Source organism: Sorex fumeus, unplaced genomic scaffold (assembly GCF_029834395.1).
Source record: "Sorex fumeus unplaced genomic scaffold, SorFum_2.1 ptg000150l, whole genome shotgun sequence".
Lineage (NCBI taxonomy): Eukaryota > Metazoa > Chordata > Mammalia > Eulipotyphla > Soricidae > Sorex > Sorex fumeus.
The window spans coordinates 47,185-66,368 of NW_026606207.1; the positions used below are offsets into that span (position 1 = coordinate 47,185).

At 50.6% G+C, this 19,184-nt stretch overlaps 1 protein-coding gene across 3 annotated transcripts in view; it reads left to right on the plus strand.

Moving 5' to 3' along the window:
* The window catches only part of ADNP (activity dependent neuroprotector homeobox), a 33,359-nt gene that overhangs the window by 1,098 nt on the left and 13,077 nt on the right, over positions 1-19,184 (plus strand). Inside the window, exon 1 of one of the 3 annotated variants that reach the window (XM_056106944.1) lies at positions 2,776-2,875. The exons of 1 other annotated variant lie outside the window; for it this stretch is intronic. The gene's annotated coding sequence lies outside the window, so the exon portion shown is untranslated. Of the gene's footprint in view, positions 1-2,775; positions 2,876-19,184 lie in introns of those variants that run through there. One more of the 3 variants, XM_056106946.1, reaches the window with a different exon arrangement.

The following is a 19,184-nucleotide window of genomic DNA, read 5'->3' on the forward strand; positions in this document are numbered from 1 at the left end:
CAGTAGCTCTTAAAGTTTGTAAGACAGATTTTGAACACATAAGCCGAAGGTCGAGTTGCAAGTTAGCGTTGTCGCAGATCAGTCACTAAGCATATCCGGTGAATAGTGTTCCTTATCACAACCGTGTGACTTAATTTGGCCAGAAAGAAGTTTACGGTCTGACTTTCCATTTGCGTCTTTCTCTGACAGAATTTTGTACCGGGAGTTAAAGCCTGAGTGTGAAAGTGGAGTCATTTTGAAGGATGCCTGTTCCCATAGCTGAATCCATAGGACACTCCCTAATAAAGACCTCTGATCCCTTTGCCCAGTGTGGCTGCTCCCCAGGGACCTCCCCTCCTTGGGGAAGTGACTTCTCAGTAACCCACAGGAGAAGACACATCACTGATGTCGAGTGAGACCTAAGCTAGTCTAATAGAAGTGGGATACTCAGAGGCGGGTGGATCTCCTCGCGAGTCTCGTCTTGACCCAAGCTCAGTTCTCCTTGTTGACTATTTGGAATAGCAGCTCGGGGACTTCCCCGGTGAGACCCATTATCAAGCTCTGCCTTCACAGACTGCACTGGAATTCAGAGTTGCTGCTCTTACTCTTTCCGGTTCTTACTCCCGCAAACATTACAGCATTATCACAGTCGGAGTTCACAGGAAAGTGTTGGAGCAGTGAGGATACTCACCATTTGGAAGTTATTGAGAAAAGACTGGGCTCTTTGGATGCATTTTTACAGTAAATCTCGTGGCTTTATACACTGCAAACTCTTTTTAAACATTTACATATGAATCCAGCATCCCTTTTTTGCTTTGTAAATGAGGCCAAGGATGAAATCCAGATGTTCTCCCTTTGTATTTGTATTATCACTGTATGAAATCTAAGTCTAAGGAAAACCAAGCCCGGTTACTCTGCGTATTTCAAACTAGCTTTTGCCTGTCTTGTGCAACATGTAGATTCGTGATCTTCTAAATCAGTTGCTTGGTCCCATCTCCCACTTCCATCCTTTTTTGTTTTAACTGCTTCTTGCCATGCTGGTTTGACCGTAAATCTGTCTCTGAAATAATTTCCTTTGAAAGGTTTTGCCTGTGTTTCCAGAGCTCATACTCATTTTGGATGTCACCGTTTCAGAGACGGACAACTGTGTTGGACGAAGCAGCCTGAGGCCCGCGGGCGCCTTAGCCGTTGAACTCTGTGTAGCCACGGTTGTGCTCTTTGCAGTTGTCGAGCTCTTCGGGGATGTTTTCTATGGTTTGAAAGTGTGCTAAGCTTGAGATCTAGAGAACCTGCGAAAGATAAGTATTGACCGCCCGTCCGAGGAGGAGAGGCTGGCTCCGCCTCCCCGCTGGCCCGCGGTGCTGGGGTGCTGACCGAGGACGCTCCGAGGCGGCGGTCGGGGCGGTTCCCGCACGTGTCGGTGGCGCAGAGAGCACGTGGGTGGGCGCCCCTCTTGGCCCGGGCTCGAGGCCCGGCGCAGGTCCGGGGGCTGCACCCGCGCAGCGGCGACCTCCCGGCGCTGGCGTCGGTTCACTTGCTCCGGGCCGCTGAAGACCACCGGCCGAGGGCGGGAGCCGCAGAGTCGACGGAGAGTCGGCCTGCACGCGGGCGGGCGGCCCGCCGCAGGTGTGCAGAGCACGAGGCCCTCGCACCTCGCCGGGCCGGCCCGGCCACAGGCGCTGCCCCGCGCCGCCGCAGGCCCGCCCTGCCCGCGCCGCAGCCCAGCACGTGGGGCGCCCGCGGCCCGCGCGACCCCTCCCACCACGTAGTCCGGGCCCCGCTGGGCGCGCACGGATCCCCGGCGCGGCCACCTGACTGAGTGCCGGGCGTGCTGCGGCCCGCCCGCGCCGGGTGCCTCCGCCGCGGGCGGGCGGGCGGGCGGCGCGGCCGGGGGAAGGCGCCCGCCGCGCACACGGGCCTGCAAGCGCACTGCGGCCATTATCCGCGGCGCCTCCTAGCGGGCCCGTGGCGAAGGCGCCGCGCTCTCGCGAGAGCTCCCCCTCGGTGGGGATTATATAATGGGCCCGCGGCGGGGGCGGGGGTGCCGGGCCCCTCCTCCCCCCAGCCCCGGGAAAGAGGGGCGCCGGCCCAGGTGAGAGGGGCCCCGGGTGGGGGCGCCGGCCGGCCCCCCGCGGCCCCCCTGCCCGGCTGGACAATGAGTCCTCTTATGCTAATGAGCCCTGACGTCACTTCCGCTCTTTCTCGGCCGCCATTTTGGCCAGGGCAGGTTCGGGGACTCGCTCCGAGGCGCCCGTATTGTCTGCCGAGGGGAGCCGCGGAGCCAGCCCCCTCCCCCGGCCGCCGCCGCCGCCGCCGCCGCCGCCGCCGGGCCGGTCTCCCCGCCGCCGCCGCCGCCGCCCGCCGGGACCCATGAGCTGAGCCCCCGCCCCCCGGCCGCCGCCATCTTGTGCCCCCTCCCCCGCCCGCCCGCCCGCGGCCGCGCCGCCGAGGGGGCTCCCGGCGTCGCCTCAGACACAGCTCCCTCTCCCGGTCCCGCCGCCGCGGAGCGAGAGCCGCGCGGCCGCCGCCCGCGCCCGCCGCGCCGCCGCCGCCGCCCCCGCGCCCGCGTCTCCGCCCTCCGCCCCTCCTTTGTCTGCACCGCTCGACGCCGCCGCCGCCGCCGCCCGCGCGGGTCCGCCCGGAGGAGGGAGCCGCTCGCGCCGCCGCCGCCCGCCGCCCGCCGCTCTGCTGCGCCCGCCGCGCCCCCCGGCAGCAGCCGCGGCCGCGGCGCGAGCCGGAGCCGGAGCCGGAGCCCGCCGAGGCCCCGGGCGCGCCCTCCCCGCCCGCGCCGCCGCCGCCGCCGCCTCCGCCGTGCCGCCCGCCGCCCCCCGCCGCAGCCGCCGCCGCCCGGCCCCCCGGCCCGCCGGCCCCGCGCGCGCCTCGAGGCCGACTCAAGGTAAGCCCGGCCGCAGCGTCGCGGGGGCCCCGCCGCGCCCCCCGCCCGGCCCCGCTCGGCGCGGCCGGGGGGCGGGGAGCCGCGCGGGCGCGGGGCGGGCGGGCGGGCGCCGCGGTGTGTGTGGCGGGGGGCTCCGGGCGGCCCCGCGCGCCCCTCCCCCACCCGGGCCGCGGGCGAAGGCGCGATCGCGCCCCGCGCCCCGCCGAGCTGGCCCGGGGTGCGGGCGCAGACAAAGGCGTCGCGCGGGGACGGGCCCCCTCCCCCGGGCGCTTCCTGTGGGCGCCCTGTTTGTTGACGGGGTCCGGCCCCGATACCTGCGGCCGCCGGGAAGGGGGGACGGGAGGGGGCGGGGCGGGCCGGGCTGGGGCTGGGGCTGGGGCTGGAGGGGGGCTCCCCATCCCCCATCCCCCAGCGCCCGTCTCTGCACGGAGCCCTGCATTGTGGCTTGCGGGGTAGGGCCCGGGCGCGGACTACCAGCCCCCACCCGAAATGCACCGCAGCCAAGTCGGCGAAAGGCGATGAGTGTGCGAGTCAGTAGGGGGCGCCTTCCCGGCGCCGGGCGAGGCCGCGGGGGGGAGGGGGAGGCCCCGCTCCCGAGCAGGAGGCGCCGCACAGCGCCTTCTAGAGACCGCGCGCGGGTGGGCCCCGCCGCGAGGCGAGGCCCGGCCGAGTCCGGGGCACTGATTTCCCCCCCTGCGCCCCTCCCGGGGCCGTGCACCGAGAAGACCCTGCTGCACGTGGCCTTGGCGTGATCCCCACTTGGCGCATCTCGGGGGGGGGGGGGGCGGGGGGCACAGGTTGCCCCCGCTCTCTGCAGTTCTTGCAGCTCAAGTCGCCCAGCAGGTCACCATCTTGCAGGGGAAGTTGGAAACCCACCCATCCACCCCACCCCACCCCTGGCCTGGGGTCTTCCCCATTCACCTCTTGGTGGCCTACATCCGGCCGCAGCGCGCGAGGCCCTCCGAGGGGGACCTTGGGTTTCAGGGGGCCAGTCGTGCTCGCAGGTGTGCTGGACTGCCGGTGGGCGCCCTGCTTCTTCGCAGAGCCCTGTTGCCGAGCCTCAAGGCCGCGTTGAGCGCCGCCTTGTCCAACTCGAGGCAGCTGGTCATGGCCATTGTCTCCTTCCAACCCTGGGCTCGGAGCTGCCCGTCCGCGTCGCAGTGGTCGTAGCCAACCCCCTCTGCAGATGCCTCCACACCGGTTCTTCTGGGAGCCCCCACCTGCGGGTGCGCGGGTTTCTGTAGATTTTACCGCCCTCGTTATTTCCATAGGTATGAGGTGCACGGTGCGAAACCTAGGCCCCAACTTCCGCGCCATGATGCACAGGGTTGTCCCTTTTGTACTGGAACTGATGGGTGGCCCCCTGGTTGTGCCCTGGGCTGCCACTTTGAGGATCTGGACTCCTGTTCTGCCTTGCTCTTTGGACCACATTGTCAGTTCACACCGGTGGGTTATGTTTCCCGCGGAGGGTGGGAACTGCAGCAACGGGGAGGCCAGAGACTTCCTCCTCCTTGGTCACCACCAAAGGCAGCAGTTCCAAAATTTCAGCCTGGCCGCATTCCTCAAGGAACCGGTTAAAGCTGGTTGCAGTTGTGGGTTCTGAACAGAGAAAGGACTTCGTGGCTTATGAGAAAAGTTCAAAGTGGGCTAATACTGTTGTAATAATTCACGTTCTGCGCTCTCCTTAGGAATCTCTATCACTGTTACATTTTGGTGTTAGAATCTTAGGAGTTCCTAAACTTCTAAAATCCTTCCAAGTTTTCTCTGATCCGAACAGGCCTTTCCAAGAAACATGTACTTGTTACCGTTGATTGACAGTGGTGGTTGGTGCTGGAATTGCACTGATACAGATCCCTGAGTGGGCAGGTTCATGGGTGCGCAGTTAACCATTTGGTGCTCAGGGGAGAGTTTTTATTGGTCATTTCCTAGCAACTAAGGTCTTGATGAGTGAAAAAAGGCTCCTCCTCTTCACTCACCAAGAAGTGAGGAGATTTCAGGTATGAAAAAGAGGTTGGGGCATCCATTAGCCTGTATTTCCTTTACAATGCTTCTAATCAATTACCAAATCAGATACTAAATCTAATACAGCTTTTAGTTTGGAAGGTAATGTTGACGATTCGTTAAACAGATGTGATTTGATTTTGACCAGTATTTGGTCTTCGATAGTTATCAGAGCTTTTAAAATTAGTAATTCGAAGGCAACTTTTTTTTTTTTAGTATGTTGTAGGTGGCGTTTGTGAAGGGGTTTTGTTTTTCATTCTAATTACGGTTTTGGTTTTTGAATTAGAAAATTGCTCGGGGTAACATGCTAACTGCTGTCCTTCGTGGTAATAGTCATTTTCTACCTACAGGTAAATTTGCTGTGACCACTTAGCCTGTATTCTGCAGTTTACGAGTCACACACACAATGAAACAGCTGGACTGTGAGGTTCATTTGCAATATAATAAAAAGCCTCAATTAGAAGGTGAGGAATAGGTAGCCTGCCTAATGTAAGTTAAGCAGAATTGTTTTCTTCACTCTGGCTTTTGTTGGAAAGATACAAAGTTTGTCTTACAGGAGGCCGCTATACTTGTGTGTGTATATATATACACGTATTGAACTAGCTGAATCTTTGGGGTGGTTATCCTCTGTATTTCAGTCTATGTGTATAAGAAATAAAGGCTATCGGACTGAAAACTTTGCGCTGTGCGAATCTAAGCTGGTTTAAACACATCCACCCTTGGGGCCAACAGGATAGTGCCGCTGGGAAGGCACTTGCACACAGCTGCCTTGGGTTCGATCCCTGGCGCTCCACGTGTCGCCCTGCATCTCTGGGTGTGACCCAAGATCCAAAAAACAATCGTAAATGCATCTGCGGTGAATTTTTCTTCCTTCGCTTTCTTTTCCACTAGAGTGCAGGAAAAGTTCAAACACATTTTTGTTTGAACCTTCTTTAAAGTTCTCCGTTACTGTTACTTTTGGACCCAATCTCAAGAGCCACTAAGCGTCTAAAAGCCTTGAAGACCTCTACTTAATGAGGACAACAAACCTTTTGAGTAAAATGAACTGGCTACCAAATGACCAGCAGGGTTATTTCCCCGAGCAAAAATGGTTTTTGGTTATCGTTTTCGTAGACATGCATAGATTTGTGTGATTATTAACAGCATAATTATGTCATATGCACTGTTGTGACTTATTGACTAAATTTTGGAGACAATTGGAGACAATGTTAGTATATTGAAAATTAAAATATCCAGCAACCTGGTCATTGATATATTTAAGGTGTGGCCGTTACACATACTAACTACGCAATTAGTTGTGGATATCATAATTTAAAGATGTCCTGTGTAAAAGAACAAATAGGGGTCACTGTTGGGTAGAGAAGAGATAAGAGGAAAACCTAAGGGTTTAAGTGTGTTTTTTCTTTTGACAACCGTTTGTAAATAATAAAATTGCCTAAGGTGTAATAGTTCTTGGCAGGTTGCTTCTATTATTTGGTGTTTGTGTCTATGCAGAAACTATAATACACTTCTGTAGAGTTGAAAATGACCGAATACAGGTTTTTTTTAAGTGTAAGGAAAAATAAAAGTTGAGCACGTCTCCGTTTTTTTTAATAGTCTGTTACAATCTACAAATGATTCACCATGGGACTGGAGAGATAGCAGGGCGGGTAGGGCGTTTGCCTTGCATGCGGCTGACCCGGGTTCGATTCCCAGCATCCCATGTGGACCCCTGAGCATCGCCAGGTGTGACCCAAAAAGAAGAAAAAATTACTATAATGCAAAAGTATGACAGCATAGTGATTTTATTTAATAAAACAACCTTTTGAAATTTACATCAAGATGCACCTCACTTCTTTGTGATCAGCTACTTGTGCACCTGGATTTCTAAAGGACTTTTCACTTTTAAAGACTGGCATAGGTCTATTGACTTTGCCATAAGGTAAATAATGTACTTACAGAGTCACAGATACTACTTATTAGTATCATATAAGCAGACAAACTAGTTTTGGAAAAATTCACAGTATTAGAACTGGAGCAGATGCGAGTATTTTGTTGTCTGGAAACGTGGCATTTGAATCTGATGTAAATTAAACCCAGTACCCCTTTAACTGAGTTGCTATTTTGAATACAGACGAGGTTTACTGTTTGCGAATGAGCATTTTCTGCCTTGATGATTAAGGCAGTTTATAAGAGGAGCCATCCAGATTCTGCCTAATGTGAACGACCATGTTGGCCACTGTATGTCTGCATGGTTGCCGCTTTGGGGCCACACCCAGTGATGCTCAGGCCTTCCCCCGGCTCTGCTCAGGGGTGTTGCGGTGAGGTGGGATGGGGGGGGGGGGTCTTACGTGGTGCCAGGAATCAAACCCAGGTTGGCCATGTACAAGACAACTGACCTACCAGGTGGACTCTCCAGCCCCTGTGTGGTTTTCCCGTTGTTTCCTGATTTCTATTTAGAAAGGAAGGGGGGAGGGTGGCAGTGCTCTTTCAGTCTCTGCCTTGGTGACACATGTGTTTTGATCATGACCTACCTTCGATATCTGCCAGTTTGTGGGTCAGCTTAAGGAGCTTCTCAGGATCTTGAGAAGATCGAGTTCCTATTATATGGGGATATGTGTGGTTGTATATATAGGAAAGCCAAAATGTGAGTAACTATAGTGAGAATTTTGGTTTTTCTGTCATACTTTGAGTCTAGTATAAAGTGTAAAATTCCTTTTACCATAGTTCGCCCTTCCCCATGCATATGTTCACTGTTCCTTGCCTTTAGTAGTTACTTGTTGCCCGTTATTTTTAACTTCTAAGGCAGCAATTTTAAAATCCTGAAATCTCAAGAATTTCATCGGTGCTCAAAAAATAACTTGCTTTGGAGGGCCAGGGAGATGGCTCAGAGGCCTGGAGCACGTGTTTCGCAGGCAGGAGCCCCGTGATATTTCCTCACACTGCATGAGCAGTGCCAGGTATGACCCAGAAACAAAACAGGACCCCCAAAAATTGAGGAACACATGAAGAATTCTGATACTTTAATCAGGGAAGGCTGCCTTGAACACATTTTGGAGCTTAAAGTGTAATGCAGAAACTATAGATAACAGGAGACCCATGTGTTCGGACTGCCCTCAGACATGAAAATACAACTCCCTGTACGTCCGAATTCCTTCTCCAGTTTGTGTGTAGTATATAGATTTGTAATTGAGTCTTTCAACTTCGAGTTGTGTGTGTTGCCCCTCATAAGACTTGACTGGTGACGATTTCCCAATCCCTTCTCAGGGCTATTCTTGGTTTCAGGTAGGGAAATCAAGGCAACACTGATGCAGTGAGCCCCGGGATGTGTCTGGGTTGGTTCCCAGGTCTGTGCTAGAACACAGCATTTTCCATGCTCTTTGAGCTGTCTGTCTGCTGAGGGCTCCAATGACCGCCTCACGGCTTTGTGGTGATTTTTTGTGCATCGGTGTCTAGCACCCAAAGTTCCAAATGACTTCCACAGCGAAAGAAGCCCGCCACACCCAGCTGAGGAGTCCGGTTAGAAATCACGCTGGCGGCTGCTGGTAGCGTGTATATGTCTGGGATTTGAAGCTGACTGTACAGATGCGTAAACAGAAAAATCTGTATGTGCCTGTGCCTTTCAGGGTTTTGGTTTAGAGCATTCGTGTTCCTTCCTCCCTCTGAGAAGTTATTTTTACCTAAGAGAAATGCTGGCTTTTGCCCTTCTGCCTTTTCCAGAACTTGTGGAAACTTATGCTTCCCTTGAAAATTGTAAGATTACTTTTTCTGATGAGAGCTAGTGACAATTGTGGGTGTATTTTCAAAGATCACACCTCTATGTTTGTATGTGATTACAAGTTTCTACGTATCTGCATTTATTTTGGGGTCTTGTTGAGGTTCTAGTACATCAGTATAGTAAGCGGTACTGAACTTGGGCAGTTAAGAACATGCTAATATGAACTGTGCACACGTGAATATGGAACATTACGTAAAAACTATGTTTATAATGTGTATAGAACAGATGTCCGACTACAACACCTGATTCCAGTCACAAAGCTAATAGGTGGCAGAACAGGGTTCATTTAAAAACAGGTCCAGGGGCCAGAGCGATAGTACAGAGCAGAGTGTTTTGCCTTGCACATGGCCAACCTTGGTTCAATCTCCAGCATCCCCTATGGGCCCTTGAGCACCTCCTGGTGTTGCCCCCCCCCCCCCAAGGAAAACAGAAAAGGAAAAGACCCAGTTCAAGGATTGGTTTGGGGGCCACACCTGGCAGTGCATGGAATACCACACAGTTCCAGAGGTCAAACTGTGTGAAAGAGCCTTAGATTTCTATCCTTAGTCACTGGATTGTGCCATTTTTCTTGCTGATAGACAAAAGCTTCAGTGTGTTGTTGGAAGCTTGAAGTTTCTTTGTTTGTTTGTTTTTACCTAGGACCAGAGAAATAATACAGCAGGTTAGGCGCTTAACCTTGCATGAGGCTTACCTGGGTTCAATCCCTGGCACCCCATATGGTCTCCTGAACACTGCCAGCTATGCACTCCCCCCCCCCCAAAAATATATTTTTTTAACCTGTGGCAAAACAGAAACTTTTATATATGCTATATAAACTTCACCTTGAACCTTCTTTTCACTTTGTCTATCAGTTTAACATTTTAATAACTTCTCCCTAAAGTTCTGGTGATTTTGCAGATTTGTCTGGAACGTGCGTCAGCTCCCACAGGTGATTTTGAAAACCAGCCGAGTCTGTTATTTACTCTTGTACTCAATGAACTGTCTTCAGGCTCCTTTGGATTACTCACTAAAGTGTCATTAGCGTACTATTACTTCAGTGCCTGTATCATCTCTGTGACTGCACGTGGCATCCAAGCTCTCGCTTCCCCACTCAGGGCCTCCCTCTCCAACTTGCCTTATCAGCCTTGTTTGACATTCCTAATTGCTCAGGCAGTGTCCTATCAGCCATTCTGAAACTGGTGGCAGTTCCTCGAACTCCTTGCTTGCTCTCTTTAGGAGCTGTGCCACTGGGTTTTTTTACAGTGAATTTAGATTCCCAGCCTAATTTAGTGGTTCCAACTCAATAGCTGCTTTCCATCCTGCCCAGACCGTCCCTGCTGGGATCGCGTCTTCCTCTTCCAAAGCCCTAGAGCCTTGCCTTTGTGGAAGGAACGTTTGCCACTTTCCCTGTATGTATGTGTGGGGTGTCGACTCTCCGCCATTTCTAGGCAAGGACTGTTAGTTTACGCTTCAGGAGTGCCTGTCATGGACCAGCCACCAGTTAGGAAACTAGGGATAAAATGGGGGAAAACAAAGGTCAGTGCCCCCTTCGATGGATTTTCTTTGCCTTGTCCCTCTGCTTGTCGTGGGGGGGGGGGGGGGGGGGGGCGTCAAACACAGGCTCTTTCAGGCCGTATTTATAACATCTGAAATCTGAGGCGTTTTTAAGATCAAACTAAGTCAAGGTGTCATTAGAATTTTGGTGATTGATGATTTCAATTTCAATTTGCTATTAACAACAGTATCAACATGGTGGGGAAATTTTGTTTAAAATACTAAAGTTGGTGCTGGAGTGATAGCTCAGCCGGTAGGGCGCTTGCCTTGCATGTATGTGGTCAACCCGGGTTCGATTCCCAGCATCCCATATGGTCCCCCCAAGCACCGCCAGGAGTAATTCCTGAGTGCAGAGCCAGGAATAACCCCTAAGCATTGCTGGGTGTGACCCAAAAAGCAAAAAAAATTTTAAAAATAAAGTACTAAAGTTAAGCCTCATCTTCGTTGTCTCTGAAGAGTTCCTGTTTCATCTTTCCTAGGACCGCTTCTAGTCCCATTCTTGTAACTTTGAAAGAAACATGAGGTGATTTGAAACCCTAACACAGTGAAATTCTACAGTCTTCTATACTGCCACGTGGGCTAGCCCAAACAGCCCTTGGCCACCTCTCCCAGACCCCTCTCCCCAATCCCCACCCCACCCCTGACCTCTTTTCTGTTGTCCCCCAGTCTCCTGCTGTGCCTTTTAGCCGGGTTGGGGAGGGCGGGGTTACACATCAGCGGTGCTCAAGGCTTACTCATGGCTCTGCACACAGATCGAATCCCAGGTCCGCAAACCCCAAACCTGCTGTTTCGCCAGTTCTTATCTGGGTCCCCATGGGAAGGCCATATGGCTCCTCGCTGAGAAATGCTGTCTAGAATGATTTCCGTTTTGCAAAATAGAAAATAGTTGAATTTGTTAAAGTTACCCCAGCTGGATTAAATTTGTTAAATCGGTGTGAATTTGGGTTTATAACATTGATGAAAGTGGTCTTTTACACAGTTCTGGCTTCATAAAGCAGAGCAGATTTATCAGGGAAGTGAGCCCTTCGGAAGATTCCCAGGGAGTGGCTCATTTAATGTCTAGATGATCTGGCCGTTTATTCTTACTCTATGAGGTCCGATATTAAATCTAGAAATTCCCAAACTTACTGGACCGACTGCTCCCTTTTCAGAAGAATAATGTTCCCTGCCCCCGAAATTCACCTTTAAGCCAACAGGCTAGTGCCCCCTCAGTTGCTCCTAAGACAACTACTGCCCCCCCCCCCAGTCATTCCAGCATGGGTTGGCACGGAGGGTCGTATTACCCACTTTGAGAAATACTTGTATTTCTCTGGCGCTTTCTTACTGTGACCCCCCTCCCCTTGCCCTGTCCCTCATCTCCTGCTGTGACTCCCACCCCCTTTTACATAATAATCCTCCATTGGATTATCCTTGGGGCCCACAGAGAAGAGAGTCCATCTGTCCCTAGTTGAGAAACATTGTTCTTGAGGATGTGGAAGAAATCTTTGTGTTTTGGTCCCACCCCTCCTGGTGCTAGGGGCTGTTTCTGCCCATCATCTGGAATTGAACCTGGAACTTCTGCACGTAAAGCATGTCCTGCGACCTTTCGGGCTTTCTCCCGGTCCCTAGAGGAAGGAATCTTAATAGATGCTAAATAATCAGCTTGGGCAGACTCAGTGATGTAGAATGTACCAGTTGTGAGCCCAGATTATCCTGCTTGGTAAAATTGTAACTAAAATTGTCTAGTTCCATATTTGCAACTGTTGACCTTTAATTTTTCAGGCTTCGCAATCTTTAAAATTTTACTGGGGGTGAGGTGGGCTCAGGACCTTCTCCCAGCCCAGCACTTAGGGGCTGCTCCTGGTAGTGTTTAAGGGACCACAAGGTGCAGGCGGTTGAGCCAAGGGCTCCTGCCTTGGAATCAGGTGCACTAGCCACTGAACAGAATATGCAGCCTTTAAATGCTTGTTTTGAGGGGTCACACCCAGTGGGCTCAGGAGCTTTTCTTTGCTCACGAGTGACCTCAGGTAGCGCTTAAGAGAACCATATTCAATTTCAGGACCAAACGTACACCCTCTTTCTAGGCAAGTGTCTGTCCTAAAATAGTGTCATTTTAGCCACCTCGAAACAGTAGAGGTTAAGTGTACTGTTGTTAAATTGTGTGAGCATTACAACTACAGATCTCCGGGACTTTGAAAACAGAAATTGTGCCTGTGCTGGAATCAGTCTGAGACTTTCTGACTAGCTGAATTTGACTGTTCTTTATATGACCAGTGAAATGAGTATCTTCCCAGCAGGTGAACACATCTGCGCATTGTTTTCTCTGATTTATGTTATATTGGAATATCATGCAATATTATTCAGCGTTAAACCAGGAATTTTGACATAGTCTACAACATGGATCATTTTCGGGAAATAAAGCTGTAGAAGCCAGTCACAAAAAAAGACAAGGAAACTTTTTAGTCAGGGGGCCAAGCCGTAGTACGATAGTAGGGGAGCTTGCCTTGCAGCCTGCCCAGGTTAGATCCCTGGCTCTCCCGTGCGGTCCCCCAAGCCCGCCAGAAATAAGCTCTAAGCACAGTCAGGTGTGTCCCTCAAATCCATGCGCATCCTTCCCCCCCCACACACACACACACGCCCCCAAAAAGGTTCGTCCTCGGTCAAAATCGGGCTGGAGCGATAGCACAGCGGGTAGGGCGTTCGCCTTACAAGCGGCCAACATGGCCGACCCGAGTTCGATTCCTCCGCCCCTCTCGGAGAGCCCGGCAAGCTGCCGAGAGTATTCAATATGCCAGACACAGTAACAACAAAGTCTCCAATGGAGACGTTACTGGGCCCGCTCGAGCAAATCGACGATCAACGGGAGGGTCAAAATCATAGGAGCTAAAAAAGGCAGTTCAAAGAGCCCAGTGTTTTGCCTTGCAAGACAGAGCCCCGAGTTCTGTACCTGGCTCTGTATGTTACTCTAAGGACACCCGGACTGACTCACAAGCCCCAAGCAGGACTCCAAGCCCAGCTGGCCTCCAGAAGTGATGATCAGAGACAAAAGCAGGATTCTAGTTGCCGGGCAGAGAGGGGAAGGGTAAAATGCTGTTGAGGGGCTTAAGATTTGAAAAAATGTCTTCACTGTACTAGAGGTTAACTGTGCTGTATTTACGCAGAGGTAACAGAAAACGCTTGAAGTATCAGTTCAGACTAACCACATTCAGTGCTGTGTTGTCATTGGTAGGGTTTGCCTTTTTGGAAAGGACGGTTCTATAAAACTTTCCAGTAGTATTGTTTTTCTTGTTGCATATAAAAGTTGAAAAGACATAGGCTATTTCTTTTACAAGAAAGGCTATTAATAAAAAAAAAAATGGAGAGTTAAATATACCTCTTATTACCTGTGGGTAAAATTGTTGGATGTGTTCTCTGCCTTATCTATAGATATTTTGTTTGGGGGCCACACCCAGTGGTGCTCGAGAGCATTCCTGGCCTTGTTTGAGGGAATCACATGTGCTGGGGATTGAACCACCTGTATTGTCTGTCTCTCAGGCCCTCATCTGGATTTTATAATTCTACGTTAGACACGTGGGCAGGAGATTAACAACTGCCAGTTGAGATGAAATTCATACATACTATTCTCTTCCCCCATTGAAAGTTTACAGTTTTAGAGTTGACTAAAGTTTAGTGTTTTCAGAGTTGTGTGACTGTCATGAGGATGAGTTAGACTGTTTCCATCACACAGGGAACCCTTATTGTGGTAACATTCCTCCCTCGCCTCCAGCCTCTGTGGCCCTGGGCAACCCAGTGCTTTCTGATTGCCTTTCAGATAGACTTATCTTATCTGGACAAAAGGAACCTACAATGAGTGATCTTTTGAACCGAAAGATATTCCGGGACTTACTTGTGTTGGGCTTGTATCAGTACTTCATTGTTCTTATGGCTGAATCATACTGTAGTACTGCCCTGTTGTTCATCGATTTGCTTGAGCGGGCACCAGTAATACCTCCATTGTGAGACTTGTTACTGTTCTTGGCATATCGAATAAGCCACAGGGAGCTTGCCAGGCTCTCCCTCCTGGCATAGGAATTGCCAGAGGAATTGAACCTGGGTCAGCTGCGTGCAAGGCGAACGCCCTACCTGCTGTGCTGTCACTCCAGCCCCAAAATCATACTGGGTGTGCCATATTTTAATCCATTTATCTGTTGATGGAATATGGAGATTTGGGTGGTTTCTCTTCTTTTTTTTTTTAATTTTGTTACAGAAAAACTTTATTTAGGAAAGGGAGTAGACTAACCACCCCACCCCGTCCCAGAAAAAAAAGGGTCTTGGTACTGAAAAGATTACCAAGATTTGCTTTTCCAAACAGTGTTCCATAGTGCTTCGTGCTTCACTTAGTTGCTGATGAAGAGAGTCTGTTGGGTTCACCCCCAGATTCTCTGTTTGGTCCAGAGCACTGCTTTTTCATAACAGGTGGCAGTTGATGCGGTCTGGAATATGAATCTCTGTCTCTTGTATTCCCTAAGACCTGTCCTGTGGAATATGATTTGCTCTTTTTTCACTTTGGAGTCAGATTACTCATCCCTTTTCCCATTATTGAGAAGCTAAAGACAATTGTTAATATTTTCCCTTCTATCCAGACCTGGATTCATCAGCTAAACCAGCTATGACAGAAAATGTTGGCGCATGGCCGGGGCGGGGGGGGGGGGGGGGTGACTGTTGACTGTGGTGATTCCACACAAAACAAGTGCACCTTTCAGAGCATTTGTTTTTATTGGGGGGGGGGGCACACCCACCAGTGTGGGTGGATTGAACCTGGGTTGGTGTCGTGCAAGGCGAGTGCCCTGCCCACCGTACTATCTCCCTGACCCAAGGATCATTAATTTTCAAATAATATTTACATTTCCAGGAGTATCCTCTCACTTTGTCCCAGTTTTGATCATGCACATCTGGAATAGCATTTTATTCAAAGTACCAACGAGGTTGTCAGATACATGCAGATTGGCTTAGATGTCAACGAGAGCAGTGGTGGACAGGAGTGTGGTTGACAGTGTTTTTAGTTGGGTGAGTCGTGGTATTTACCCACCGGTGGTGCTGTGAGGCTGCCGGTGTGTCACTCCTGGCAGGGCTCTCTCCAGGTGTTGAGCTATCCTGAGCTTGGTTAGCAGGGACAGGGCAAAGTTTCACTTACAGAGGCAGTCGGATGTCTGTAGCTGAAACGAAAGTTGAGGCCGGGTCACGTGGGATGTTGTCACTGGGGATGTTGTCACTGGGGATGACCAGTCTCACAAGCAGGGTTTGGGCTCTGCTGACTCTAGAGCAGGTTTGTGGGAGGGATCCACACCCTTTCTAAAGAAGGGACAAAGTATTCCTCCAGCCGAAGGATTTGTTCTTTACTGCTGTTTGCCTTACATCGTATACCTACCGAAGAAATCGTTACGAAAGAATTTCATCATTGATTTAGCTGAAACTAGAAGAAAGTAATTCTTCGGGTGTGAAGGTTATTTTGTCATTCAACAGGGGCTCTTTATCAAATGACAAGAATAGTAAAAAGTAATTCAGCTATGGAAGTTAAGAATTGAAGAAAATAAAAATTAGCTACCCCTGTCAGCTTGTTTTATTAGGTATTGTGTTACTATTTAAGCAATGTAATTGATGTTCATTATTCAGATTTAGCTTTGAATACAAGTGTGTCTTATTTGAAAGCAGTTTCCCTCCTGCACTTTCCCAAAATCTCTGTTTAGCCTTCATGCGGCTCCGCGTTTCCCCTGAGATTTCAAGCGGGGGCTCAACTTCCTTGTCTTGCCTCAGTCGGGCTGCAGTGCAGCGTTATTTGCTGGTCCACTCTGCCCCTTTCTGCAGCCGTTCTGTGGGTGGAGACTTGTGCTGGCTTGAAGGAGAGGAAGGTCGGGGGTCGCTGGCTCTGGCGTCTGGAAGGGCAAGCTGGAAGCTGCTTTGACTCGGTGCTGTGAGTTAGAAAAACACTGAGGCGGGCAAGGTGATGGCTTCGATCGTGTGCATCCTACGTTCCAGACTCTTGATGTGCTCAACCGTTGGAGGGTTCTAACAGGGCGTCGCAGAGTGCGCTTCCTAAAACACAAATCCCTTTTCACAGCTCGTTTATAAATCAGCCTTTGGTGATGCTCTTAGAAGCAAACACGGTGCCTGTGTTCCGAGTGATGGTGAAGAGCATGTGGGGAGACCGGCACTTGCTGGACCAAGGAGAAAAAGTGTTCTTGAGTGACCGCTCTGACTCAGTGACAATGAGCCTATATTTGCTACTGAGGGAGAGCGCATGAGCACGGCAGCCTTGTCTTTCTTCCTCGGTGGCTTTGTGGGGGGTTCTTTCCAGTTGTCTGGGCTCGGGCACCGTCTGGGTGGGGGAGGTTGGGCCTGGGGGAGCTGCATGCAAGGCCTTAGGACCTGCTCTCTGGCCTCTCCAGACCTTTCTTCCTATTTTTCCCCTTGGATATGTACGTGTATTTCCAGAGACGGCTATTGCTGCTTTTTTAAGAAGTGCTGTCCCTGTTACCGACAAAGTGACTTTACGGTTAAGAAGCTGTTAGAACAGGGGCACTGGTACAGGGGGGAGGACACTTGCCTTTGCATGCAGCCAACCTGGATTCAGCCCCCTGGCACCTCAGACGGTCCCCTGAACCCCACCAGGAGTAAGCCCTGAGCACTACCAGGTGTGGCTCAGAAACGGGGTGGGGGGGACTATAACCGAGCTTAACTTTTAGATGGGTGGTTTAAATACATTATAAAAGTCTGAGCCTAAGACATGTGTGGCATGTGTGGCATATAAGGCTTTGATTATAAATACTTGAATCTGCATTGACTGGAGTGCTTTAAGTGTCAGGTCAGGTTTGCCTGGCCTTGTGGTTTCTTGTGGGGAGAGCTGTCACGCTCATTTAGTTGTGGTGCCTGCCTGCCAGGGGTGGAAGTGCTTGTACATCTTTTAGTTGTGGGTGTGGTGCACACACCTTGGTTGCAAAGCCCTGGGAATCAGTTCGTTGTGCTGCTGGAGGCCGATTGCAAAGGCAGTGCCAGACTCTTGGCCTCACGCTTACAAAGCGGAGGCTTTGCCATGGTCTCTCCTTGGGCTCACATTGTCATTTTGTTCCTGGGACCATCCCTACAAACTCTTGGGATTCTGCTGTGGCATCAGACTCTGCTGTGATTGATCACCAGCTGTAGATTTCGTTTCAGTAAACTGCCGCTTTTACATAAATTTGCCTTATAAGCTTAGCTTCAACTAACAACATTTTAGGAGATAATTCCGGGATAGAACTTTTCCCCCTTCTGCTCTCTATTTCAGCCTGCTTTTCGTTTCAGCGCTTATGCTCTGTGTGTGTGTGTGTGTGTGTGTGTGTGTGTGTGTGTGTAAGTTATTGGGGCTGGAGCAATAGCACAACGGGTAGGGCATTTGCCTTGAACGTGGCCAACCCGGGTTCGATTCCCAGCATCCCATTTGGCCCCCTGAGCATTGCCAGGGGTAATTCCTGAGTGCAGAGCCAGGAGTAACCCTTGTGCATCGCCGGGTGTGACCCAAAAAAAGGGGGAAAAAAATTAATAAAAATAGTTGTTTTTTTTTTTTTTAAGTTACTTAGATGAGAGGCGGAGTTTATGTTCAGATTCTCCAGGGTGGAAATAAGCAAAGAAAGAAGTGGAGATGCAAGCAAGTGGGGTGCATGTTCAGAGGAGACCAAAGGCGGTGAAGGCTTTATATTTATATATATATATTTTTATTTTTATTTTTTTTTTTTTTTGGTTATTGTTTTTGGAGTCACACCTGACAGAGTTCAGGGACTGTTCCGGGCTCTGCGCTCAAGAATGAAGGGGCCAGAGCTGTGGTGCAGTGGGTGGGGCACTTAGAGCTGACCTGAGTTCATCCCCAGCACCACATATGGTCCCCCAGTCCGGTGGAGTGTGTCCCCCACCCCCACGAACGGTCGGATGCTGGCGAAGGGGCGGAGAGAGGTTGGTGGTGAGGCTGCAGGCACTGGGGAAAGCAACATGGAAATTGCTCTAAGTAAGGTCGACCCCTGGTGCTGGGGGCGGGAACCAGAGGGGTAGAGGGAAGTATCCTTCAAGGCAAGCACCTTCCCTCTTGTCCGACCCTAGGCCCTCAACTAGGATTTCTTTAGAAATAAACACCGTCCTCCTTTGCTCGAGCAGGCCCAGTAACGTCTCCATTTTGACACTTGTTACTGTGTTTGGCATTGCTGTGCGGGGAGGGGAGATACTCTCGGTAGCTTGCGGGGCTCTCCGAGAGGGGTGGAGGGATCGAACCCGGCTCGGCTAGGCTGGCTGCGCGCAAAGCAAAGGCCCTACCGCTGTGCTATCGCTCAGGAGTGAAAACGGCTGGTAATGCTAAGCTGCTACCAGGAGGGAGTAACCATCGTTGTCTTGATCGGTGTTAGTGGTGTTTTCTTGTGATCTTGGGATTTATATTCACTAGTATAGATTCTAGTATAGATTAGAAAGTAGCAGATCACTAGCAGATCATGGAAGCTAACATGCAGCCATGGTACACACTTGGGTTTTCTGCCATGTTAAGTTGCATCTTACCCTCTTATTAGGATTGGGAGGTAGAATTATATACGAGGAAATGCCAAACTAAATTGATACCTGGTGGTAGCTTGGGGTTTTTGTTGGAGCCTCCAGGAGTGTCTAGTGGACTGTGGAACCACTTAACCCCTACCCGAGATGGCGCAGCTCAGGCCTGCCAGTTCCAGGGGCCGTATGTGTTTGGTCATAGTTTTTGGTGGCATGGAAGTGAATACTTTTTTGCTCTTCTTCCCCTATAAAAAAATTATTTTGTCCCTAGTTTGATGGCTTTGCAAAGGATTATAATTAACATTTCTCAGCTCAAGGCCCCTTTGCTATCATTGATACTGTGTCCTCATCCTTCTCCTGAATAAAAGCAACCTGCAAACAGTGAACTAGGCCCTGACTACCTTCATTTATCCTCCTGGTCCTTGAAGTTGGAGTATTACTTTTAGTATATGGATGAAAGAGATGGATGTATTGTATGGGTCTTGTTTTAATTCATAT